This window comes from Pseudoliparis swirei, chromosome 13 (assembly GCF_029220125.1).
Source record: "Pseudoliparis swirei isolate HS2019 ecotype Mariana Trench chromosome 13, NWPU_hadal_v1, whole genome shotgun sequence".
NCBI lineage: Eukaryota > Metazoa > Chordata > Actinopteri > Perciformes > Liparidae > Pseudoliparis > Pseudoliparis swirei.
The window spans coordinates 21,761,924-21,789,121 of record NC_079400.1 but is presented as its reverse complement, the minus strand read 5'-3'; positions in this window follow the sequence as shown (position 1 = coordinate 21,789,121).

Genomic DNA, 27,198 nt, shown 5'->3' with positions numbered 1-27,198 from the left:
GGTTTCTACACCAGCAGACAGCAGCACTGGCCTGGACTCCAACTCCCAGAATCCCACGGCAGGGGGGTCGTCCGTGACCCCCGTAACCCCCGTGTCCCCCGTGACCCCAGCCGTCCTCCTAAAAATAAAGTGAGTCCCCACAGGGTTCGTTGGGCAGCTGCTCTGGGTCACATGACCTCCTCTGTCAGTGTTGTAGTCCTTAGTGTCGCGCTGCTTTCAAGTGCTGTTGGAAAACAAACATTTGTATGTTTATGTGCAGTAACATCATCGCCACGGTGAATTTGGGCTGCTTCCTGGACCTGAATGCCATCGCTCACCAAGCTCGAAATGTAGAATACAAACCAGAGGTAGTGACACCAGAGACCACCACAGACCACTAGAGACCACCATAGACCACCAGAGATCACCAGAGACCACCACAGACCACTAGAGACCACCATAGACCACCAGAGATCACCAGAGACCACCAAAGACCACTAGAGACCACCATAGACCACCATAGACCACCAGAGATCACCAGAGACCACCAAAGACCACTAGAGACCACCAGAGATCACCATAGACCACCAGAGATCACCAGAGACCACCAAAGACCACTAGAGACCACCAGAGATCACCAGAGACCACCATAGACCACCAGAGATCACCAGAGACCACCAAAGATCACTAGAGACTAACTAGATCACCATAGACCACCGCAGACCACCATTAGAGATCTGAGAACCACCAACTGAGACCACCATAGACCACCAGAGACCACCATAGACCACCAGAGATCACCATAGACCACCATAGACCACCAGAGATCACCAGAGACCACCAGAGATCACCAGAGACCACCATAGACCACCAGAGATCTGCCTTGAGACCACCATAGACCACCCAGGAGAGATCACCAGAGCACCTGCCATTACCAAGACCACACTAGAGACCACCAGAGATCACCAGAGACCACCACAGACGACCAGAAACCACCAAAGATCACCATAGACCACCAGAGATCACCAGAGACCACCACAGACCACTAGAGACCACCAGAGTTCACCAGAGACCACCACAGACCACTAGAGACCACCAGAAACCACCAAAGACCACCACAGACCACCAGAGATCACCAGAGACCACCAAAGATCACCATAGACCACCAAAGATCACCATAGACCACCAGAGATCACCAGAGACCTCCAGAGACCACTAGAGACCACCAGAGATCACCAGAGACCACCAGAGACCACTAGAGACCACCAGAGACCACCAAAGATCACCATAGACCGCCAAAGATCACCATAGACCACCAGAGATCACCAGAGACCACTGGAGACCACTAGAGACCACCACAGACCATCAGAGACCAGGACCCAGATAAAGACCTCCACATCTGCTTAAGACATGTGACCACTGACCTGTGACCCGTGACCCTGTTCCAGGTGTTCCCGGCGCTGATTATGAGGATCCGGAAGCCCAAAGCCACGGTGTTGATCTACAGGTCTGGGAAGATGGTCTGTTCAGGAGCCAACAGGTGTGTCCCGACATCCATGACCTGGCATGTGTTGAGTGGGTGATGCAGCCCCAGTGTGGAGAATGCGGGCCTCAGGAGTTCGGCCGCACCCCAGCAGCCCATTTCCCCGCCCTGGACGGTCCGGGAAATGGCGGGGCCCGGTGCCCCCGGGGGCTGGAGGAACGCAGCCCCGGCCAGGCCCGTCTCTCAGGGCAGGTACCCGTAGAGGTCCCCATGAGACACGGTCCCCAGACACGGTACTCTCATTAAAGGTACCCCATGGACAGGTACCCTGGACACGGGGACTCCAAAACAGGTACCCAAAACACGGGGACCCCTGTAACCGGTACTCTGAGAAAAGGTACCCCAAAAACAGGTACTCTGTAGACAGGCCTATAGAAAAGGTACCCCCATGTAGCCGGTACCCCAGACACAGGTTTCCCCCAGAAGGGGCTCTAAAACGGCTCTAGACAGGTACTTCATGTACACAGGGACTTTCCCTGTAGACACGGGGCCCGTAGACACGGGTACTTTTGTAAAAGGTACTTTATGTAGACACAGGTACTTGGAACGGTACTCCATTTTAGACACGGGGAATCTCATGTAGACACTCAGGGCCCCGTAGAAAACTCAGTAGACACGGTACCCATGTAGACAGGTACTCATGTGACACGGTACTCTGAACGGTACTCCCAGTAGAACGGTCCCGAGACACGGTCCCCATGGAACACGGGGTACTCTCATGAGACAGGTACCCGTAGACACAGGGACCCTTAGACAGGGGACTCAGACAGGGGACTCCAGTAGACACGGGGACCCCTGAGACACGGTACCCCAGAACAGGTACTCCCCTGAGACACAGGATCTCATGTAGACACGGTCCCCGTAGACACGGTACCCGACAGGTAGGGAAAAACAGGTACTCGGAAAGGTTTCTGTAGACACGGTACTCATGTGACACCGGGGACTCATGTAACCGGTTAAAAACCCCTGTAGACATACCCATGGACACAGGTACCCCATGTCACGGGACTCTAGACAGGTACTCTGTAGACACTCTCCCCTGTGACACAGGTTTCCCGCAGGTTGAGACAGGGGACTTGAGACACAGGTACTTATGTAGACACGGCCCCTTTTAGACACGGTACCCAAAACAGGGTTATGTAGACACGGGTACCCTCATTAGACACGGTACCCCTTTTAGACAGGGGACTCTCCAGACACGGGGACTTGAGACAGGACCCCTGTAGACAATCTATGAGACACGGGTACTCTCTGGAAGGGTTTCCCCTTTAGACAGGTACCCCATGTAGACCGGACTTAAAGGGAAAAACAGGGTTCCCCCTGTAGACACGGGAAAAACCCCATTAGACACGGGGACTCTGAGACACGGTCCCGGGAGACACGGGTACTCTCATGTAGACACGGGTACTCTCATGTAGACACGGGTACTCTCATGTAGACACAGGTACTCTCATGTAGACACGGGTACTCCCCATGAGCACGGTACCCATGAGAAAGGTACTCCTTTAGACAGGTACTCATGTAGACACGGTACCGCGGGAACCCCCGGTACTCATGTAGACACGGGCCTCCCAGAGACAAGGTACTCTGTAGACCGGTACTCATGTAGACAGGTACCGGGAGAAAGGTCCTCATGTAGACACGGTACTTTAAAAACACGGTACCTGCAGACACGGGGTACCCGGGGTGACAGGTACTCATGTAGACACGGGATAGACGGGGACTCATGGGGCAGACACCGGTACCGTCACAGGGGACCCAGAACACGGTACTCATGTAGACAGGTCTTAGACCGGTACCCCCATGAGACAGGACTCCTCAGACCGGGTCTCGTAGAAGGTACTCCAGACACGGTACCTCGTAACAGGGGACCCTGTGGGTTCAGTAGACAGGTCCCCATTAGACACGGTACTCTGAGAACGGTACCAGTAGACATGGGGACTCTAGACAGGTACTCATGTGAACGGTACTCCCTGGACACAGGTACTCCCGAGACACGGTACTGCCACGGGTACCCCAAAAAACGGGGACCCCAGACCCTCATGTAGACACAGGTACTTTTAAATGAACAGGTTTTAGAACGGTTTTTGAAACCCCTTTTGACACGGTACCCTCACGGGGACTTGAGACAGGTTCCGTAGAAAAGTACTTGAAAAGGTACTCATGGGAGAAAAGGTACTCATGTGAAGGGTACCCGGGAGACAGGTACTCATGAGACACGGGGACTTGAGACAGGGGGACTCATGAGACAGGACTGTGAGACAGGTCCCGTAGACACATCGTAGACACGGGTACTCTGTAGCACGGTACTCTGTGACCGGTACCTCAGAAGGTACCCGGACACCGGGGCTCAGAGACACGGGGACCCAAATTTAGACACGGTACTTGTAGACACGGTACTCATGTGACAGGTACTTGGGAGACACGGTACTCATGTAGACACGGTACTCCGTGAGGTCTCATGTAACCGGGCCCCTCAGACACGGCCCCTGTAGACACGGTACTCGTAGACCGGTCTGAGACCGGTACGGGTTTTAGCACGGTACTCATGGACACGGATCTCGTAGACCGGGACTCTGAGACACGGGGACTTGTAGACAGGGGACTCAGGCACGGGCCCCCTTTGGGGTACTCATGTAGACGTGTCCCATGGCCTTGTAACGGGGACCCCATGGACACGGTACTCGTGCACGGCGACAGGTACTCATGTGCCGGCCTCATGTAACCGGGGTACTCATGTAGCCGGGTCTAGACCGGGTACTTGAGAAAGGTACTCATGAGGTACTTGTGACCGATGTAGGTACTCTGTGAAAGGGTACCCCGTGACAGGCCGACACGGTACTATGGGGGTATGTAGACACGGTACCCTGTGAAAGGTACTCATGTACACGGTACTCTGGCACGCCCCGGGGTACCCCAGAGCATGTGGTACTCCCCTGTAGACCGGGAAAGTGAAGGACTGGTGCCGGGGTTCTGTAACCCTGGTACTCATGTAGAAAGTTGTGCAGACAGGTACTCATGTAGAATGTGACTTGTAGCAGGTCTGTGTGGGAGAAACGGTAGGTGAGACTGTGTCTCATTGCAGTACCGTGTGTACTCATGTGCAATTTTTTTGTACTCATTTTAGGGACACGTGTCTGTGTACCGGTACTTGTAGTGTGTACTGGTACGGGACTGGGACACTGTTGTACTTGTAATTTTTTGTGTGTTAGTAGTACTGTGACTCATGTAGACGGGACCTGTGTGACTCGTAGCAGTGTACCGTGTGAAGCAGTGTGTGTCCGTAGAACGTGTTCTCATGTATTTTACTGTGTGCCGGGGAGGTGCACGTGTGACTTGTAGCACTTTTGTTGTAGGGCACGGGGTACCTGTGACTGTTGGGATTGGCACGTGTACCCCGTAGAGGGACCGTGTAGGGGGACTTGTTCTGTAATGGTACTGTGTGTACCCCCGTGTAGTTGTGTGTACCCTTTTATGTGTATTGTATGTGTGACCGTAGCTGTACGTGACTCTGTAGTGTTGTGTACCATGGTGTGATGTGTCCCGGTAGGGAAAATTTTGACCTGTAGCCGTGTTGTGTGCACTCGGTGCAGTGTTGTGATTCATGGCATTTTACCCCTGTTCATGAGGTGTGCACCCGCGTGCACGGACCCTGGGTACGTATATTTGTGTGTACCCGCGTATTGGGGTACTTGGCAGTATTGTGCACCGTGTTTGGGGACGGGGTACTTTTGTACTCATGTAGAGGTACTGTGGTTTCGTGTATGTGTACTGTGTGACCCGTAGAGTGACGTGGCCCCTGTAATGTGACGTGTGACCGTAGATGACTGTGGCATTGTATGTGACTGTGCACCATTGTACTGTGTGTACCATGTAGTTTTTGTACCGTGTTTACTCAGTTGTGCACCCGTGTACCCGCGGACTTATTTTGTGACCCGGGGAGAGTACTTTTGACCTGTGTGTACTGTGACTCAGTAGAGTGTACCCGGTGCACTTTAAATGTGTGACCCCGGTAGTATTTTTGTACTTGTGAAGTGTGTACCGGGGGTTTTGACCAGAGTATGTGTACTGTGTGTACTCATGTAGATTTGGGTGTTTACTGTGTGTACCATGAGGTGTACTGTGTGTACTCAGTGCACGTGCACCGTGTGTACCTGTAGGGGTTTTTTTTGGAAATGTGTGTACCCCGTAGCACGACTGTGTCTCATGGTAGGTACGTGACTGTGAGGGGTGACGCGTAGATTTGACCGGGGAGTTTTGTAGTGTACTCATGTAGACTTTTACTGTGTTCTCTTGTAGGGGACGTGTACTTTTTGCAGTAGATTGTATTTTGTGTACCCCCCGTATTGTGACTTGTACTTGTAGTATGTGTGTACCGTAGTATTGTACTGTGGGGTGTAGACTGTGTCCCCGTAAAGGGACGTGTAGTGACTTTTAGCGTGTATGTGGACCTGGAATTGCACTGTGTGACTTGGGAGTATTTGGGGGTACTGTGTGTACTCAGTGTAATTTGTACTGTGTGCATGTGTATTTGTACCGTGTGTACTCTGTAGTGTGTGCTGTTTTTGGGACTCAGGAGGGATTTTTACCCGTGCATTTTCGTGTGGCGGTTGTGTGGGACTCGTAGTATGTACCTGTGACCGTGATTTTATGTGTCCTTTGGACGTGTGCGCGTAGACTTGTGTAGGGTGTACGTGTGCCTGTAGACTGTACGGGTACATGAGTTTGTGACCTTGTATGTGTGTACTCGTAGTATTGACTGTGTGACTCGTAGTATGTGTACCCGGGGCCTGTGCATTGAGTGTGTACTATTGTAGTATTTTGACCGTGTGTGACCGTAGAGGAGTGTACCATGCGGACGTGTCGTAGATGTTTTACCGTACTCATTTTTAGTATGCACTGTGTGTACCCGCGTAGCAGTATGTGTGACTTTGTAGTATGTGACCGTGTACCGGGCGTAGCGGGACTTTTACTTTAGTAGTAGTGACGTGTACCTGTGCACGTGTATGTGATTGTGACTGTAGTGTGACTCATGTAGTAGTGTACGTGTACTCATGAGTCGGCAACCCAGGCTGTGTCCGGGTATGTGTCGCGTATATGTGTACCGTGTGACCCCGTAGTTAAAATTTTGACTCATGTGATGTGACCCGTAGTATTTTTCTGTACTCAGTAGTATTACTGTGTGTACCGGGCGTTGGGGAATTTTATTGTGCACCCCCCCAAGTAGTGCTGTGTGTATATGCGTAATTACGTGTGTACCGGGAAGTATGTGATGTGTGTCCCAAATTTGGACCGGGGGGTTTTGACCCGCGTAGGGGGTGCACTGTGTGACCGCGTGCATGTACTGTGCACTCGAGATTTTACCGTGACCCCGGGAGCAGTGTACTGTGTGCACCGCGTAGTTTGACTGTGTGACTCGTAGTAGTACTGTGTGTAGCTGCAAATTTGACCGTGCTGTGGTAGATGTGTACGTGTGACCTGTAGATTTTTTTTGTGTGCACCTGAGTGTGTACTTGTGTACGCGTACCATGTGTACCCCGTGTCACCAGTTGACTGTGTATTTGCAGATTTTACCGTAGTGTATGTGTGTATTTGTAGATTGACTGTGTGTACGCGTAAGGGTACGTGTGACCTGAGTTGTACTGTGACCCCGTAGTATTTTACTGTGACCAGTAGGGCCCCACGTGACGGTGTACCATGTAGTACCGTACCCGTGTGTACCATGAGTTGTGTACCGTAGTTGCATTGTGTAGGGCCCGTGTTTTTGTGTACGTGTGTACCCGCGTAGTGTATGTGTATTGTGTGTACCCCCGGTACCCTTTTGACCGTGCATGTGTGTACCCGTATATGTACTGTGTTGTAACCCCCGGGAGCACGTGACTGTGTGACCAGAGTATTGTACTGTGTACCATGTGTTTACCGTGGTACTCATGTGAAGTACTTTTTGGGATGCCCCTGACCGTAGATGGTGTACTGTGTGACCCTTTTGTATGTTACCCCGGGGACCGTGTGAATTACCTTTTACCCGTGTATGTGTACTGTGACTCATGTGCACGTGTACTGTGTGACTGTAGATGTGACTGTGACCCGGGGTAGTAATGTGTACCTGTGGGTAATGTAGGGGTTTTGCACGTACTCATGGTACTGTGTAGGGGGCACCGGGAGCAGATTGTGTACTCATGTCGGGATGTGTGACTCATGTAGAATGACTGTGTGACCCCTTTTTATTTTGACCCTTTTTAATTGTACTTGTGCACTTCATGTTATTTTGACCGGTATTTCTGTGACCCCAGTTGCACTCATGTAGGTGTACTGTGTGTACCGTAGATGTGACCGTGTGGTTGAGGGGTGTGCACCGTAGATTGACCGTGTGTCCCGGGAGCATTGTACCGTGGACCGTAGTATGTCCTGGTAATTGCAGGGATGTGACTGTTTTCCTTTCCCCTGTAGTATTTTTACTGTGTACCGTGTTGTGTACCGGTGGTGTGTAATTTTGACCCCGCAGTGTACTGTGTGACGTAGACCGTGTGCACCCTGTGTTTTTTTGTGTGTACCTGTAGTTTTTACGGTGACCCCGTAGATGTACTGTGGATCATGTAGGTTTTTATGTGACCGCGTAGACTGTGTGTCTCATGTGACGGTAAATTTGTGTGCACCCCGGGAGATGTGTTGTGTCCCGTATTTTACTGTGATCAGTATGACGTGTGCACCATGTAGTATTTTACTTTTGACCAGTAGTAGTGTACTGTGTGAGCGTGACGGGTGGATGTGTGACCATGTAGGTGTACCGTGTGCACTCAGTAGTACGTGTACGTGTGGACCGTTGGCAATTGTGTGTACCGTAGTTGTGGGACCGTGTCCTTTTCAAAGTAGTTTTGTTAATTTCAGGGTGACTGTACGGACCGTAGTATGTGTACTGTGTGCACCGCAGAGTGACCGTGATCATGTATTGGGGTACTGGGTACCTTTTTTGGGGATGTACTGTGTACCATGTAGTTTTGGACTGTGACCAGTAGTATTTTACCCGGTTTTGTACTGTGTGACCAGTAGTATTGACCGTGTGACCCCCCAGATTGTACTGTGTGTACCGGGGAGAGTACGTGTGACTCATGTTAAAAGTGTACCCGGGGCACTTATGTGGCACCTGTAGTATGTGTACCCCGTGTCATGTGTACTGTGTGACTCAAGGTATGTGTACCGTGTACAGTGTTTTGTTTTGTACTCATGATGTGACCTGTGTGACTCTGTGTGCACCCTTTTTGTGACCAGTAGTTGTGTAGGTGTACTTATTTTGTTGTGTGCACCAGTAGCTGTACTGTGACCGTAGTATGTACTTTGTGTGTAGTGGTTAGTGACCCTTGTGTGTACTCATGGGGAAATTGTGTACCGTGTGACCCTGAGGACGTGTGATCATGTAGTGTACTGTGCACTATGGATGTGTACCCGTGTGTACCATGTGCGTGTAGTGTAATGGTAGACGTGTACCCTGTGTACCGTAGTATGTGTACCTGTAGTGTGTGTACCATGTAGAGTGACTGTGTGCCTAGTATGTGATTTTGTACCTGTAGATGTGCCCTTGTGACCGTTGGGACCTGTTTTTACTGTGTACCCGCAGTGTTTTGTACTCATGTAGGGTACTGTGACCAGTAGTGTCTGTGTGTACCGTAGTATGTGTACCCGGTGTGTAGGACCATGTGTGTACCGTAGATGACTGTGCACTCATGTAGTTGACGTGTGACCGTAGATTTAGTGTGACCTGACGATTTTGACTCATGTGACGTGTGACCATGTAGTTTTTACCTGTAGGGAACGTGTACGGGGACTAGTAGATGGACCGTGTGTACCAGAGCGTGTACCGTGACCATGTATGCTGGACCAGTAGTGTGTACTGTGTACCATGAGGGATGTAGGTGTATGCACTTTTGACTCATGTGAAATGTGTACCGTGCGTATGGTGCCTGAGTTTTGAGGGAATTTTACGTACTGTGGTGATGTGACCGTGTAGGTAGTTGTACGGGGTACTCATGTAGTGGGGGTGCATTTTACCGGGGACTCATGTAGATTTTATGTGTTTCATTGTAGTGTACTGTGTACTCAGGGAGCACGTGACGTGTGACTCGTAGTATTTTACGTGTGTACTCGTAGATGTACCGTGTGCGTAGTATGTGATGTGGACTCATGTAGAGGGGTTTTGTGTACCTGGGTGTGCCTGTGTACTCAGTAGAGTGATGTGTGTACTCACGTAGTAGTGTCTGGGGGTGTACTTGTAGCGGTATGTGACCTGTGGTCCGGGGACCGTAGTTTATGTGTACCCTGTGTGTACTGTGTGCACCCTTTTTGTGTTTTTACTCATGTAGATGTGTACTTTTGTACCTGTAGTATGGTACGTGCACTAGTAAAGGGGATGTGTACCATGTGAGTGTACCTGTACTATGTAGTATGTGCCTTTTTGGACACGTGTATGTGCTTGTGTTTTTACTCATGTAGAGTGTACCTGTGCATCTTAGTGTGTACTGTGTACTATGGTATGTGACTGTGCCGTGTGTGACGTGGACCCCGGGAGTATTTTACCGTGTGTACCCGGGATATGTGACATTTGTACTGTGTACCGTGCACCCGGGGATTGTGTACTCAGAGTGTACTGTGTACTCATGAGGGTTTTACTTTTGACCGTAGATGTACCTGTGTACCCTGTAATGTGTGACCATGTGTATTTACCCGTGTGACTCATGTAAGTATTTTTGTACCCCGTTTGGGTTTTACCGTAGCATTGTGACTGTGTGTACTCAGTAGTATGGACTTTTGCACCTGTAGTATGTGTACCTGTGTGACTAGTGCCGGACGTGTGTACCATGAGTATGTAGTGCACCCAGGGGACGGGGGTACCTTTTTGCCTCAGTAGTATGTGTGACCATGTGTTTTGGGGTTTTATGTGAGGGTTTTGTACCGTAGATGTACTTGTGTCCCGGTAGTTTTGACGTGTCCTGAGATTGTTTTTGTACCCCGTAAAGTGTACTTTTTGCTCAGTAGTAATTTGCATTGTGTACTTTAAATTTTTATGTGTACCGTGTGACCTTTTAGCAGTTTTTTACCCTGTGTGCCGTAGTATGTGCGTGTCGTAGACGGTCCATGTGACTAGTAGTAGTGTATGTGTACCATGTAGTAAGACGTGTGTACTCAGGAGTGACCGTGTGTACTCTGTAGTGTTGTGTGTACCGTAGGGGATTTTGCACTTTGTGTACCATAGTATTGACGTGTACCAGTATTGACTGTGCACTCATGGGAATTTTTACGTGTGTACCGGTGTATGGTACTGTGTGTACTCATGTAAGGGACTGTGTGACTCGAGTATTTTACTGTGTCACATTTTTAGCTGTAGTGTACTGTGGACGTAATGTTTGGTAGCATATGTGTCCCCGTGTTGTCCGGGGAGTAATTGTACCGTGGAACGGATTTTGTACTATTTTAGGAGGTTGTAAACTGTGTGCCAGGTGTACTTTTTGCAGTGTGTATGTGACCCGTAGTATGTGTACGTGTGTACCGGGGATGTAATTTTGTACCCCGTAGTAGTGTACTGTGACCCGGGAGCACCTGTATGTGTGACCGTGTGTGTACCGTGTTGTGTTGTGACTCAGTATGTGACCGTGTGTACCGGGGCGGGTTTACCATGTAGCAGGGACTGTGTACCTGTAGCATGGGGACGTGTGTAGTAGATTTTTACTGTGTTATGAGTACTTGCACTGTGTGACCCGCTGGGTACTGTGACCATGTAGATTTTACCGTGTGACCAGAGTACATGTGACCCGTAGTATGTGTACTGTGATTGGTTGGTCTTGAGGTAGTTGTGCACCTGTGACCATGTCGGGTGTACGGGGTGTACTTTAAAGTAGGGGATGTGTACCGGGGTACTCGTAGTTGATGTGACCAGGGGCGGGGACCGTGTATCTGGGAAATTTGTGCACCGGAGGTTTTACGTGTGTACTAGTAGGGTACCGTGTGTACCAAGGTCTTTTTACCATTGCACGCAATGTGCACCTGTAGTGACTGTGTGACCTAGCATGTGTACTGTGTGTACTCATGTGTATGTACTTTTTGTACTCAGTGTAGGGACTGTGTACCCCCCGGGAAATGACCTGTGACCCGCCGTAGCGTGTAAAATTTTTTTGTACCGGGCACCCGTGAGTGCACCTGTAGTAAGGGGACTGTGTACCATGTAGATGGGACTGGGTGTACGTAGTATTTGGGGGGTGTACTTAGCAGGTGTGTGTACCCCCGGGAATGTGACGTGTACCATGTGTTTTTACCTGTGCCAGTACCCTGTGTTCCGTAGTATGTGACTGTGTACCGTAGCAGTACGTGCCCCTAATTTTTTGTACCGGTTTTGTACTTTGTATATGGCTGTGTACTCAGCAGGATGTGACTCATGTAGTTGTATGTGTGTACCGTAGTTTGTTTGTGACCGGGAGTGTACCGTGTAATTGCTGCCCGTGTGTACGTGTGTACGTAGTTTGCACTGTGTGACTGTGTGTGTATGTGTACCCGTAGCAGTGTGTGACCATGTGCAGGACCTGTGTGTACTAGTAGATGTGACCGCTTTACGTGTGCCTTATGTAGGGTAATTTTTGTGTGTAGGGTATGGTGACTCATGTAGATTGTACGTGTACCCCGGGAGTATGTGACTGTGTGTACCCTGAGTAGACCGTGTGACTCATGTATTGTCCTGTGTTAGATGTGACGTGTGCCCCGTAGTATTGTACCGTGTGACCGTAGCCGGTACTTGTGAATTTTTAGTTTGTTGTGTATCTGACGTGTACTGTGGTAGATTTTGGGGTGACCGCGGGATGTGACTGTGTGACTTAGTATGTGCACTGTGTACCCCCAGGTGCATGTGTTAGTAGAGTGTCCTGGAGGTAGTATTTTACGTGTACCGTAGCACTGTGTACCGTATTGTAGGCAGGGGACCTGTGACCGTAGAGTTTTGTGTACTCAGTAGTCGGGAATGTGACCGGTCTTGACCTGTGATGCTTTTGACTCATGTAGTATGTGCTGTGTACGTGTACTTTTGTACCTGTGTGCTTTTGTACCGTAGTATGGGACGTGTAAAGTGTATGGGGTACTCATGTAGTATGTGGTGTGTCATTTTTTGTCCCCGCCCGGGGGGGGGGACCTGGACCCCCGTGTTTTGGACTTGGGCACTCGGCCTTACCGGTCTCATGAATTTCACTGGCCTAATTGACCGGTACCCCGTGCAGGGCTTCACCAGTAAGGGGGAATTTCCCGGGGTTTTTGTAGGGTACCATGTACAATTTGTTCCCTTTGGGGACCCTTTGGCCCCCTGGGGAAGGTTTTATGGAATTTAATTTCCCCTGTACTTTGCGGGGGACCTTTTTCTCATGTAGTTTTTGTGACGTTTGTGACCTTATGTAGTTCTCTGTGCACCGGTATTAAAGGGGTGCCGTTTTAGGTACCTTAAAAAGGTACCGTGTCCTTTAAGTACTTTGGGGCCTTTATGGAAAGGGGGCAGTTTTGGGGGGGAATTTGTAGTATTTACGGGTTTTAGGACCGGGCCCCTTGGGGTTAGAGGCCTTCCGGACCCTTAAATGTGGACCCGGTTTGTGGGCCCTGGCATATTAGTTTTTTAAAAAATTTTTTCTCATTGGGGGTACCAGGGGGGTTACTTTTTATTGGGGCCCTTTCCCCTTTTTAGTTGGGAATTTTTTCCCCGTAAAGGGGACCGGGGAAGGGGGGTTTCCGGGAAAAGGCCCTTGTGACCAGGGGTAATTGGACCCAGTAGGGTTTTTATGTTAAAGGTTTGACCCAAAACTTGTACCGGTTTTGGATTTCATGTGCCCAAAAATTTTTGGGGACTTGAGGATTGTACCGGTTTTTGGGGTCCCTTTTGGGGTAGAGGTACTGTGACCCGCGTAGGGGCCGGGGACGGTTTTTACGATATGTGACGGTTTTACCCTGTATTGTGACCGGTACGTGACTTTCCCCATTGGATGTCACTAGGGGTCCCCGGGGGCTTTTCTTGGGTTGGGTACCCCAAAGGGGCGGAATACCGTTAAGTGCCCCCCCTGGGAAAGGTAAGGCCGGGGCCCCATGTAAAAGGGGGGGAAGGGCCGAGAAGGTACCCGAACGGTTTTGTAAAGGGCCCCCGTACAAAGGACCGGTACCAAGCAACCCTTTTAAGGGACTCTGTTCAAACCCCATGTAGGGTACCCAAGAAAAGGGACCTTTTTAAACCCTCTGAAAGGTCCCATGTAGGGTACCCGGGGTTCCCCGTAGAGGACCGGGACCAAAGGGTTTTGGAGCCGGACTTTTAAAAAAGGTACCCGGGAACCCGGGGGGTAAAAGGGGCCGTAGGGTTTGTGACCGGGCCCTGTAGCTTTTGGGCCTTTTTAAAAATTTTTGACCGGGAAAAGGGGACCCTTGGGGACAGTATACCTTTAAAGGGGCCGGGCCCGGGCTTTGTAAACCGGGGTTTGGGGCCCTTTTTGGGCCCCCTTTCCCCCAAAACCGGACCCGGGTTAGACCGGGACCATGAGAACGGTCCCGTAAAGGGCCCGAATTTTAAAGGGACCCCGTAAAACCGGGACCCCGGGAAGGGTACTCTTAAAGGGTACCTTGGGTTCCAATTTGAAGGTTTGGAAAAGGGCCCCAGAAAACCCGGGAACCCATTTGGGAAAAGTTTTGTAAAATTTGTGCACCTGTCCGGGGCTGGGGCCCCCTAAAAACCCCTTTTAAAACCCCGGAACGGGGTTCCGGGTTTCCCCCGAGACGGGCTTTAAAAATTTTTAAAGGGGACTTTAGGGTTCATGGCCCATCGGCCGGGTACCTTTCAGGCCCTTGGGTTTAAAAAGGGATTGGAACCCTTTTATGACACGGTTCCGGGACCCTTTTAGGGTTCCTTAGACACGGGCTCTTTGGGGTTCGAACCGGGGTTTTTTTTCCTGTAATTTCCCGGGTACTCCGGAAAATTTTTCCCTGTGAAAAGGTTTTGGCAAGGCCCCCCCGGGGGGGCCCCATGTAGGGACGGTAACCTTTTCCTTAAAACCGGGTATTTAAACCCGGGCCCCTAAAGGGGTTTACCTCTTCATTTTAAAGGTACCCGGGGGGTTTTTAAATCCTGTTAAACGGTTTTCAAAGGGGTTCCCCCGCCGTTACCTGAAAGGGGTTTTTCCCCGGGGGGATACCCCTTTGGGGATCATGAAAATTTTTAACGGGATTTCAAGGGACCCTTTTTGGGACCCCCTTTTCAGGTCTTACTTTTTGGAAGGTACTGCATACTCATATTCGCACTTTTGGCCGGGGATTAGAAGGTACCAGGCAGGTACTTTGCCCAAGTTTGGCCCCGGGAAGAAGGTACGGGGGTGGTTTAAAGGGGACCGGTTATTTGGTATTGTACCGCCCTTTGGGGCTGGGCCCCCTGTAGAGGTACTTGGGCCTTTGTTTTGGGACCCTGTAAACCGGGACTTTGCCCAGTTTTCAATTTCGGGACCCCAGGGGACTGTGAAGGGTTTTGGACCCAAGGACGGTACCCAAAAGGGGGGGGCCCCCCAGGGTACCCCGGGGTACTTTTTACCCCCCCGTTGGGCCCCCTTGTACCCCGTTTTTAGTGGGTTTGGGGCCGGGGACCGGAAATTGTGACCTTTTTGGAGGGTTATATTGTTAATTTTGGAAAAGTCCCCCATGAGAGGTACTTGTAGAAATTTATTGGGCCGGGGGCCCTGGGGGTTTATGTGACTTTTTAGGGGATGTTTAAAACCTTTTGGCCTTGGCACTTTTTTACCGGTCTTTGGGGGGTCTGGGTTTAAGGTTTAAAGGGTATTGGGGACTTTTGTAAACCAGGGGTTTAAAAGGGGAAAGAGGGGTTTACTTGTTAACAGGTAATGTGAACGGACCGAAGGGACTTTTAACCGGGGTTTTTTTTTCCCGTGGGCCCGGGCCTATGTGCCCCCTGTAGAGGGTTTTTCACCCCGGGGAGGTACCCTGTACCGGGATGTGACGGGAGGGGGGCCTGTGGCCTTCCGGAAATTTTAAAAGGGGACGGCCAGTGCCCGTGGGGACCCGCGCCCGGCCCGGGGGCCCCGTCCCCTTTAGGACCGGACCCTTTGGGGCCCGGGGCCCGGGGGGGGCCGAGAAAGGACTTGTAGAACGGTCCTATTGACCGGTTTTTCCCCCGGAACAGGTACCCCTAGGGCACGGGTACCTTTTAAAACCCCCTAGCCAAAGGGGGGGCCCCCCGGGGACATTAAAACGGTACCCCCAGGGACCTCCCCAAGGCCTTTTCCCATTGGCCCCGGCCCCAGTAAGGGGACTTCATTCAGGTTTATGGAAAAGGACCGTTTAAACCAAGGCCCGGACCGGCTTTGGACCAGGTTTATTAAACCTTTTTCTTGGGGGACCGGGGAAGGACACCCGGGAATTTTTGGGCCAAAATTTTCCGTGGAAGGGGGTTTAGTGGAAGGGGCCCTTGTGGGAACCCCAGGACCCGGGGGGAAAAGGGGACTTCTGTGCAGGTCTTTGTACCCTATTTTGTGGACCAAAGGACTTGACGGACTTCTGGGTTTTAAAATTTTTTGGGCCCGGTTTCTCCCAAATGTACCGGTCCCTGTGACGGTCCCCTAGGGGACGGTTTCCCATTTTTAGGTCCCACGGTATTTTGGGAAAGTTTTTGGAAAGGGACCTTTGGGAAGGGATTTTATTTAGAGGCACTTTTGGGGCCCGGGACCTGTGCACGGGGGCCCCCGAATTTTGGGGACCCAGACTTTGGCCCCGGGGGGGTGTGACCCCGGGATAGTACCGGGGGTTTTTGTAAGGGATTTTTGGGGCCGGTACTTTGTCCGGTTACTTGTCCCGTTCGGGGGGAATTGGGGCTTTCCCCCCGTTAAACACTTATGGGTTTTGGGGCACGGTTTGAGACCCTTTTCACGGGTTTTTTTGGGCAGGAACGGTACCTTATGGCAGGGGGTTTGGGGGTTTTACGGCCCCCTTTTGGAAGGGGGGACCCCATTTTTAGGGCCGGGGATTTTTGGCCGGTTTGCAGGGCCCATTTTTAGCAGGGCCCGTTTAACAAGGTTTTGTGGACCCGGGGATTATGTGAAGGGGCCCCCTGTAGCAGGGGTTTTCCTTTGCAAGTTTTTTTGTAGAGGTACTTTCTAGGACCTTTTTCCATGGGGGGTACCCCATTTTAGGCCCGCCCGTTTTTTCCCTTTTTAAAAAGGTTTACCCTTTTATGTACGGGGGGGCCCCCGTAGGGCACGGGATTTGACCGGTACCTTTGGTTTTGGGACCGGATTCTTTTGCCAGTTATTGAATTACCAATGTGGGGGTATTGGGGTGGCAGGTTAAAGGGGGGGTGCCCCGGGGACTTTTGGCCTGTGACCGGTTCAGTGTGGGACTTGAACCCCAGGGAACCTGTTTACCCCTTTAAAGTTTTAAAAGGGATATGGACCCGTGTGCCCGGTTTTGTTCCAAGGGGATGGCACCCTCTCCTTTTTTGGACCAGGAATTTTTAATTTAAAGGGGCCGGAAGTACCCGTGTTGGGGTACCCATGGGGTTTGGGACCCCTGCCCAACCCCCGGGTATCGTTAAAGGGGGTTTTAAACCCGGGACTTTTTCCAAAAAGGGAAGGGGCAGGGGTGCCTTTCCCGGAGGGGTTTTTTGGGGGCCCATGTGGGTCCAGGGGGACCCGGTGTCCGGCACGGTATTTGGACGGTTTTCCTGAAACCCCGGGGGTTTTAGGAACCGGCAAAGTGACTCCCGGGGACCGGGAAAGGGGGGGGAACCGGGGGTATTTCCCCGGGGACCCTTTTTAAGGTGTGTTTTAAATTATTTTACCAAGGATTTTAGTGTGTATCAAAAGGGGGCCCCGGGTACTTGGGGGGCCATGGTAACGGAATTTTTTAAGTAAACAGGGGTGTCTTTTGGACCGGACGTGTTTTGGGGGGGGGTTACGGGATTGGATTAGGGCACGGGGCCCCCTAGCATGAGGGCCCCCCGGGTTTGTGACCCGGGAAGTTTGGGACCTTAAAAGGGTTCCCCCAGACAGTCTTGGGCCCAAGGGACAAGGGGGTTCCGTGCCGGGGTAATTTTAGGAAGGGGTTTCATGGTTTGGGGGAAACGTGGGAACCCTTGGTTTTTGGGGGGCGGGAAAACCCCCCCCTTTCTTGTTGGCCCCGGTTAGGGACCCGGGGACTTGGGGGGGACTTTTTACCGTATTTGGTTTTGTCCCCCGTTTTTTTCCTGTAATTTTGACGTTTCCCTTTTTGTAACCCCAGTATTTTTGTGTATTTCTGTGCACCGTAGATGTACTTGTGACCTTTTTTTTCCTTTGGGGCTGTGTACCTGGTTTGTGGGTGGCGTGGGGAAAAGGGGATTGGCCTATGAACCCCCGGTTACCCCTGTAGGCGCACCGTGGTTATTCAGGGATATGTTTTGGGGGCCCCCGGGTTTGGGGGGTCCCGGTTTACCCTGTAATTTTTACCTTTAGTGTATGGTAAAAACCTGGAAAGTTTTGGGGACCGTAGTTGTTTGTTAAATTGGGACTTTGACCGGGATGATGTGCATGTTCCCCCGGGTACCGTTTTTTTGGGCGTAAACCCCCCCAAAGGTACTTGTGACCCCGGGATTTTGGGGGAATGGGGGTTTTTTTCCTGTACCTGTGATCTGGGTTTTACCCCTGTCTGTGTAATTTCCGGTGCACGTGGCGTTTTAAAGGTTTTTCCTGGAAATGTGTTCCTGGGTTTTAAGGGGGGGGTGTGACTTGGGGAGATTTGTGGTGACGGGGAAGTGAGGACTTGTACTCAACCGGGGCCTTTTGTTTGGGGGTTTTGGGGCATTGTACCGTAGGGACTGGGTTTTATGTGTTGCACGGGGTACCCCGGGGTGTACTTGTCCCGGGCCTTTTGTAATGTGTGTACTCGTAATTTTGGGTAAGTGACGGGGTCATGAGCAATATTGGTTTCACCATGTAAAACCCCGGGGTTGGCGTGTGGTACCTGTGGGACTTCATGTGAGGGTTTGTTACCGTAACCGGGGTACCATGTGACTTGGACCTTTTGGATTTTTACCGGGGACCAATTGGTTTTTTGGCCCCTGGAAATGGGAAAGGACCCCTTGTTGGGGACCTGGATTTGTAATGGTACCCTTTTTGGGGACCGTGTTTTATGTGGACTTGTGTTTTAAATTGGGGACATGGCGGGACCCGGTATCATGGGTGACCCCTTTTTTTGTGCGGGTGCACGGGCCCGTGTTGGGTGTGTACCTGTACCTGTACGGGGTTCCCCCTTTACCGTGTTTTTGACTTGTCCCAAATTGGGACGTTTTATGTTTTGTGCCCGGGGTTAGGGCACCCTGTTGTTCCCCGTAGTAGTTTCCCGGTATTTGGTGTTCCTGGGTGCACCGGGGTACGGAGTGTGACCTGTATATTTGGTCTTTAACGTAGTTGACCGTTGGAGCATGGTTTCCTGTGGCACGTTTGTTTCCCCGTATGTCCCGGTGGGAGGGGACGTAGTGTCACCGTTTTTCTGTGTGGGCCCCTGTGATTTTTTTGTGACCCGTAAGGGACGTTACCCGGGGTTTCATTGTTGACCCTTATTTTGGTGTAAGTGTGTACCCGGCCCCGTTGGCTTTTTACCGGGTTTTTACCCCGGGGTTTTTGGGGGGTTTGGGGACGGGGATTGGGAAATTTGGTTTGTTTAAATTGTTATTTGGGTTTTGGACCAAAAGTGTACTGTGACTCGTAGTTTTCGTGTGACCTGTTTTGACCGTGTGTACTTGTAGTTTTCCTGGACCGGGGGACCCCCCTTTTGTTATGGTGCCCGGGATTTTTTTGTGTACCCCGTGGCCGTATTTTTGGTTCTAGTATTTTACTGTGTACCGTAGTTTGCCGTTCCCATGTCCTTGGGCCTTTGGGGTGTATTTGGGGTATGTGTTCCCCGAAATTTTGGGGGAGTGAATTTTTGTTAAAGGGTGACTAGTTGGGGTATGTTTGGGGCCGTGGGCCCCGGGGAAGGTTTTACTTTTGTTTTTGGGGGTATGTAGGGTACTGTGTGAAATTTATGATTTGCCCCGGGATTTTTGTGTACTTTTGACAGTTTGTACGTTGGGTGAATTGTTACGTGTGACCATGGGTTTTTCCCTGTTGGACCTTTTTATTTTGACGTATAGTTTGGGGTACCCCTTTTGCCTTTTCCCTGTGTATGTTGTGCCCTTGGTTTGCGGGGCCTTTGGGGGTCAAATTTTTGGGACTTTGGGAAGGGGACTGTAGTAGTTATTGGGACCTTTTAGCCCTTTTTTCCCAATTTTTTTTCCCTGGTTTTTTTACTTGGGACCTTGGGTGTATTGTGTTGGGAAGGGGGTTGTGGTTTTCCGTATTTTTTTTGGGGGACTGTTATTGGGGACGAGGTATTTGGGTTTTTGCACCTTTTTACGGGATTGTGACGGTTACCATGGTACCTGTAGTTTTACCTGTGTTTGTACTGTTAGGCCCCGTTTTTTGGGACCCGTTGTGTGACTTGTAGGTTGTGACCCGGGGGTACGTGTTTGTGTATGTTTGTGACCGTGTACGTTTTTACTGTGACCTTATTGTCTGTGGGTTTTTGTAGGGGGGTTTGGGATTAATTTTGTACGTTTTGGCGTTTGAAGGGTACTGTGCACCGTGGGGTTTTGTGACTCCGTTGGGGTTTTGGCACCTTGTATGTGTGTCTTTTATTGTTAGGTTATGTGTACCGCTTTTGGGCTTTTTTTTGTGAGTGATGGTTTTTGGATTTGGGGATCTGGTGTACTTGGGATTGTGATTTTTGGGGTTTTTCCCCGTACCCTGTTTTCCGCTTTTAAAGTGACGTGTGACCCCGGGGGTGGCCTGTGGGTTTTTATTGGGGCTCTGTAGGGATGGTTTCCGGGGGCCCCCGGTAGTTGTTGTGGCTGTAGATTTTACTGTTTCCCGGGAGTTTTTTGGTCGGGATGTGACTTGTGCACTTGTGATTGTACCGTGGACCTGTGGGGTGTACTTGGGGTAGGGGCCTTTTGTGGAATTGTGAGTGTTTGGCCTTTTACCCGGTACGTTTTGTATTTGAGTTTTGTACCCGGGTGTGGGTTTAATGTTGGGATTTGTTGGGACCACGGTGGCGTGAAGTGCAGTGTCCCGTGTGTACCGTGTTTGCCTTGGGTTTCCATGGTTTTGTGACCGGTAGGGTACGTGTTTGGTATGTTGTGGAATTTAGACCGGGTACCTGTACTGGTCCTGTGACCCTTTGTATGTTGGCCCGGTTTTGCCCCGGGGAATTGTACCGTGCCCCATGTGACCGTGTATGTTGTATTTGTGTACTTTCCCGGGGAAAAGTAGGAGTGTTTTTGTGACCTGTGTTTTGGGGCCGTACGGTATTTTGATCTGTGTGTACTTTTGCTTGTGGGAAAAGGGATTTGTGTACCAAAGGGGTTGGGAATTTGTTGGTTCCCCGTTTTGTACTTTTGTAGTATGTCTGTGTGTAAGTAAACGTGGTTTGGGGCACCCCTAGGTTTTACCTTTGTCCCCCAAAAGTGTGGGATTGTGACCCGTGGGGCACCCCGGGGGTACCATGTATTGTCTTTAAATTGTATTGTTCCGTGTTTCATGGGTTTCCGGGATGTGTATGCGTAGACGTGTGCATGTAGTAGCTGTACTGTGTACCGTAGTATGTGTACTGTGTAGTACCGTGTATATGCACTGTGTACGTGCACTGTATTCGTGTGCACCTGTATTGTACCGTGTGCACTGTAGCATGTACTGTGTGCACCGTAGGTATGTGTGTACGTAGCACTGGTACCGTGTGCACTTGTACTGTGTGTACTCATGTAGTATGTGTACTGTGTGTACTCATGTAGTACGTGTACTGTGTGTACTCATGTAGTATGTGTACTGTGTGTACTCATGTAGTACGTGTACTGTGTGTACTCATGTATTATGTCCAGCGTAGCATCGGTATGTACCTAGTAGTACTGATGTGTACCTGTAGCATGTGTACCGTGTGTCCAGTAGTATGTGTACTGTGTGTACTCATGTAGTACGTGTACTGTGTGTACTCATGTAGTACTTGTACTCCATAGCTATGAGTCGGAGCTGTTCCCGGGTCTCTTCATGAAAGCCTTCAACGGCGTCTCGGCCTCCATGTTCACAACCGGAAAGATTTCTCTTACCGGTAATTATGTTTATTAGTTTTTTCAACAACAACAAAATATATATATGTATATTTATATATAAATATACACATATATATGTATATATATATATATACATATATACAAAATACATTAATATATATATATGTATATTTATTTCTACATATATATATATTTATATATACATATATATATATATTATATATATATCTACGTATACGTTGAACTTTGTGTTTTCCAGGAGCTAAAACAGAAAAGCAGATGCATGAGGCGTTCACCAGCTTCTTGCCGTACCTGGAGGCTGTGAGGAAATAATAAAGAGATCTAGAGATCAAACTCTTTGTCTCTAGAGATGAAACTCTTTGTCTCTAGAGATGAAACTCTTTGTGTGTCTAGAGATGAAACTCTTTGTCTCTCGATGAAACTCTTTGTCTCTAGAGATGAAACTCTGTCTCTAGAGATCAAACTCTTTGTGTCTCTAGAGATCAACTCTTTGTCTCTAGAGATGAAACTCTTTGTGTCTCTAGAGATGAAACTCTTTGTCTCTAGAGATGAAACTCTTTGTCTCTAGATCAAACTCTTTGTCTCTAGATGAAACTCTTTGTTTCTCTAGAGATGAAACTCTTTGTCTCTAGAGATGAAACTCTTTGTCTCTAGAGATGAAACTCTTTGTCTCTAGAGATCAAACTCTTTGTCTCTAGAGATGAAACTCTTTGTCTCTAGAGATGAAACTCTTTGTATCTCTAGAGATGAAACTCTTTGTGTCTCTAGAGATGAAACTCTTTGTGTCTCTAGAGATGAAACTCTCTGTCTCTAGAGATGAAACTCTTTGTGTCTCTAGAGATGAAACTCTTTGTCTCTAGAGTTGAAACTCTTTGTCTCTAGAGATGAAACTCTTTGTCTCGAGATGAAACTCTTTGTCTCGAGAGATGAAACTCTTTGTCTCTAGAGATGAAACTCTTTGTGTCTAGAGATGAAACTCTTTGTGTCTCTAGAGATGGAACTCTTTGTGTCTAGAGATGAAACTCTTTGTCTCTGTCAAATGACCTCCTCATGGCAGCGGACTCTGGACTATTATCAATCCTCATCCTCCTCGATCTGAGCGCTGCCTTCGACACCATCTCCCACTCCATCCTCCTTGATCGACGAGCCTCCATTGGAATTTCAGACACACCCCTTTCATGGTTTCACTCATATCTCTCTGGCCGTACTCAGTTCATTCAGCTAAAATCATTCACATCACACCCTCCGGTGTTCCCCAGGGCTCTGTCCTTGGTCCTATCCTGTTTATCATCTACCTCCTCCCACTTCGACTCATTTTCCACAAACATAACATTCAATTCCACTGTTACGCAGACGATACCCAACTCTAGCCCAAACCTCTTCCACTTTGCCTCTGTGCCTGTTTACAGGAAATCAGATACTGGTTCACCTCAAACTTCCTCAAATTGAACAGCAATAAAACCGAGGTTGTCCTCATTGGCTCCAAGTCCTCTACAAGCATCCCAGTTTCACCCTGACAATAGACAACTCCTCTTGGTCTCCCTCAGGCTAAGAGTCTGGGTGTCGCCTCGACAGCACACTGTCATTCCACACTACATCAACACCACCATCGGTCTGCCTACTTCCACCGAATATCAACCGCCCGCTCACTCACCCAACAGCACGCACCTGGTCCACTCTCTTGTCACCTCCCGCTTGGATTATTGCAATTCCCTCCTCTTTGGTCTCCCCCACAAACTCCTCCATGAGCTCCAACTGGTCCAGAACGCTGCTGCCGCATCATCACCAACACCCTTCCATCTGTACATCATTGTTCAACAGCAGCTCCACTGGCTTCCCATCAAACACCGCATTGACTTTAAGATCCTCCTCCATGCATTCGAGGCCATCCACGACCGCCTCACCTGTCCCTCCTAAACCAGCATCACCGGTCTCTCAGGTTGGCCTCCATCACCTGACTGACCTCGTCTGTCCACCATGGGGTCACGAGCCAGCCTGCCTCTGGAGCTCCCCCCCCTGACATCAGAAACATTGACTCTATCATGTTATTCAAAACTCACCTCAAAACTCACCTTTTCAGGCAGGCCTCTGGTTGCTCTGCTGCAGACTGTTCTGCTTTTAACTGTTCTGCTTTTTAATTGTGTCCATTTTTTAATGTGTTGTACGGCGACCTTGAGTGCCTTGAAAGGCACCTTATAAAGTTATTGTATTATTATTATTATAAAAAATGATATTAAAAAATGTCAAAGGAAACATAAATCAGAGGATATTTATACATGTATATTTATATATGTATATTTATATATATTTATATATATATATTTATATATGTATATTTATATATGTTTAGGACGTTCAGCTCAAGTCGATTTTAATAAATCTTTAAATAGATGAAAGTTGTTTTATTAGATATTTATGGTCTAAAGATGACGGAATCTTGTGATTTCATAACTTCCTCCTTCATTTGGAGGAAACTGCTTAAAGAGAAGGAGGAAGAGGAAGAGGATAAGAAGAAGAAGACGACAGGTAGTGTGACACATTGAGCGCCAAGGCAACAGGAAGTGTGACGAGTCATCGACACAGAAATACCACCGACAGCACGCTGACCTTTATTTTGAAATCTGTTTTAAAATGAACGTTCACACACACACACACACACACACACACACACACTGTGTGTGGCGATGACCTTGGTGATACACCAATCAGGAAAGTCCTGGAGATATAAAAACACCAACAGCAGTTTATGGCTTTTATGAATGAAGTCATCTCACACGGGACTGGTGAGTTCATGTATTCATACACATACATATATATATGTATAAATATGTATATACATATATATATGTATATATATAAATATACATATATGGATATATAAATATGTATATATACATATATATACATATATTTATATATACATATATATTTATGTATATACATATATATATATATAAACTTATACATATGTGTGTGTGTGTGTGCATCTCTGACTTTTTGCTTCAAAGTTTTATTTAGTTTATATTTTTTAAATATATGTAATTTTGTATTATCAGTTTGGTTGATGGTATTTTCTTTAACCTTTTTCTAATGGTTTTGTTTTATTATATTGAATCTGTTCATCATGTTCAGGGTTTTTACTTTAATCAGTGAAATGATTTAAATGAACTAAAAACAGATGTTCAGGTGAAAAGGATTCACATTTAATGATTATTATAATATTTATTATTAGTAGTGTTTTTGAAACCTCAGAGATCTTTGTGTCATGATAATAAAATACTTCATGAAGAAGTGTTTTAGTGAGAAAAGAAGAAGAAGAAAAGAGGAAGCAGATTTCCTAAATTTCGACACTCGGGTCAAACCACAAAAAATGAAACAACATTTGTCTCCTTAGAATGACCTCACGAAGACCCCCACGCTGACCCTCTAGACCCCCACGCTGACCCTCAAGACCCCCACGCTGACCCTCAAGACCCCCACGCTGACCCTCTAGACCCCCACCCTGACCCTCACGCAACCTCCGACTGGAACCTCACGACCCCCATGTTGAACCTCACGACCCCGGTGCCGGGTGGCTGTCCCCCCGTGGGTATCCAGCTGGAGGGCGTAGTCCTGCCCCCGGTGCTCATCATCGACGTGGTGCTGGGGCTGCTGGGTAACGCGGTGGCCCTGTGGGTCTTCTGCTTCAAGCTGAAGGCCTGGAACAACATGTTCCTGGTCATCGGGCTTCTGGCCTGGTGAGCCTGCTGGGGATCTGCTCGGGGACACTGGTTCGGCAGTGCGGATCAACCTCTTCTGAGTCAGCTGGCATCACATGATTGGTGACTGTGCTACAAGGTGAGCACGCAAAGTATGAAAGGTATGGTAGGTGGTGCAGTGGGTCATGGAGGGTGAGTCATGGAGGGGTACAGAGTGAGTCATAGTGGGGGTGGGGTACAGGAGTGAGTCATGAAGGGTACAGGAGTGAGTCATGGAGGGTGAGGAGTCATGTAGTGGGTGTAGGGGTGAGTCATGTGGAGGGTAGGGTACAGGAGTGAGTCATGGTAGTGAGGGTGGGTCAGGAGGGGTCAGGGGAGTGAGTCATGGAGGTACAGGAGTGAGTCATGTGTAGTGGAGGGTAGGGTGAGTCATGTAGTGGGGGTGGGTCATGGAGGTAGGTGGTCATGGGTGCAGGAGTGAGTCATGGAGGGTACAGGGGTGGGGTCAGTGCAGTGGAGTGGTGCAGGAGTGGGTCATGTGGGGGTGGGTGGGAGTGAGTCATGTGGTGAGGGTAGGTGAGTCATGTAGTGGAGGGTGGGGTATGGGTGAGGTAGTGGAGGGTAGGTCAGGAGTGAGTCATGTAGTGGAGGGTGGGGTAGGGGTGGGTCAAGTAGAGGGTAGGGTAGGGGTGAGTCATGTAGTGGAGGGTAGAGTGATGAGTCATGTAGTGGTGGGTGGGGTACAGGAGTGAGTCATAGTGGAGGGGTAGGGGGGGTCATGTAGTGGAGGGTGGGGTAGGGGTGAGTCATGGAGGGTAGGGTAGGGGTGAGTCATGTGGTGGAGGGTGGGGTGCAGGGGTGAGTCGTAGTGGAGGGTGGGGTGAGTGGTCATGGAGGGATGGTACAGGGGGTGAGTCATGTGTGGAGGGTGGGGTATGGGGTCATGTGGTGGGTAGGTACAGGATTCAAGATTCAAGATGAGTCACATACACACAGAGGTGTGCAGTGAATAGTGGCAATGCTCAGCAGGTACAGGGCAACAAGTCACTATTTACAATAGTGTCAGAGTGTGAGGAGATTATGGGTCTGTGTGGGGTCCTGGTGGGGTCGGGTCACAGTGATGGTGGGGAGTGTCTGGTCTCTATGCAGGCGTGACTAGGGGTGTGACCAGAGTGGAACAGTCTGTTGTGGAGGTGAGGTACATGAGTGAGTTCTGTGGTGTACAGTCCTGCAGTGGAGGGCAATGTGTCAGAGTACGGCCTTCCTGTGGGGAGAGGTTGAGCTGTGATGTGTCAGGAGTCTCTACAGTAGTGGAGGGACTGGGATCCGGAATGAGTCAGTGTGAGGGGTAGGGGGCGTGTTGTAGGAGGTCTGTGTTGGACCATGTCAGTCCTGTGAGTGGTAGGTAAGTCATGCAGTGGTCCGTTGGTAGTGGTGGTATCAGGAGTGAGTCATGTAGTGGAGGGTGGGGTATAGGAGGGTCATGTGGTGGAGGGGTAGGTAGGCAGTGGTGGAGTGGGGTATGGGGTGGGGTGGTGAGTGGTGCAGGGTGGGTCATGTGAGGTGGTGAGAGTGGGAGGGTCATGTAGCGGTGGAGTGGGTGGGTGGTCATGTGGTGGAGGTGGGTGCAGGAGTGAGTCATGTAGTGGAGGGTAGGGTACAGGTGAGTCATGTAGTGGAGGGGTAGGAGTGAGTCAGTGGAGGTGGGGTACAGGAGTGAGTCATGTAGTGGAGGTGGGGTATGGGGTGAGTCATGTAGTGGAGGGTGGGGAGGAGTCATGGTGGAGGGTAGGGTACAGGAGTGAGTCATA